The sequence below is a fragment of the Ochotona curzoniae genome, unplaced genomic scaffold (genome assembly GCF_017591425.1).
Source record: "Ochotona curzoniae isolate NIBS_2020 unplaced genomic scaffold, NIBS_Ocur_1.0 contig_2318, whole genome shotgun sequence".
Classification (NCBI taxonomy): domain Eukaryota; kingdom Metazoa; phylum Chordata; class Mammalia; order Lagomorpha; family Ochotonidae; genus Ochotona; species Ochotona curzoniae.
Window position 1 is genome coordinate 13422189 of NW_024465419.1, and position 705 is coordinate 13422893.

A 705-nucleotide genomic window follows, 5' to 3' on the forward strand; every position below is an offset into this window, starting at 1 on the left:
TCTGTGGGGAAAACAATGCTTACCTTATAGTGTTTTGTAAAGATAAAACAGTACATAAAAATGCTTAGGAAAAATACACCTTTTAAAAGGTACTCAGTAAACATAAGAAACTTATTTTAAATAAAAGGACTTGGTTTTGCTTGATAATCCAGATGCAGATCCACTGCATGTAATATTTTGAATTCCTTTTTCATATGGCATTTTGGATATAATTCACACAATAAAATTCACCCCTCCAAGGTGTATAATCAGTGGTGTTTAGTGTCTGCAAAGTTCTGTCCCCATAATTGCTGTCTAATTTTTAAAACATCTTCATTGCTTCCTGCCCCTCCCCCAAGAAACTTGAAGACCTGACTCTAGTAACTATTTCTCTCTCTCTCTCTCTTTTTCTTTTCTTATATCAGAAAGGTAAAGTGCTGGCATTGTAGCAAGGTTCGGAGGGAGGCACATGTCACACAATTGTGTGTCAACCCAATCATCACGCTTATGAACCACAGAAAGATCTGACCATATCCCTTTACATGCCCATTAGCAATCATTATGGATTCAGTATAATTTGCTTTCCAAACTCATGCAGCTATTTCAAAGCTAAAGTCATAAATTAAATCATTTCAGATGAAGTTTCTTTGGGGATCCCTTTAACTGAATCGCTGGACTCAGAATTTCAACTACGGGGAGAATCGAAGGATCTGTGGTCTGACCAAG

General features: G+C 36.7%; 1 non-coding gene across 1 annotated transcript; it reads right to left on the reverse strand.

Annotated features, from left to right (window-relative positions):
* Positions 1–398: 398 nt before the first annotated feature.
* Positions 399–503, reverse strand: LOC121151411. Its single transcript, XR_005883170.1, has one exon. It is a non-coding gene; the product is annotated as a small nucleolar RNA U13 (small nucleolar RNA).
* Positions 504–705: the final 202 nt, after the last annotated feature.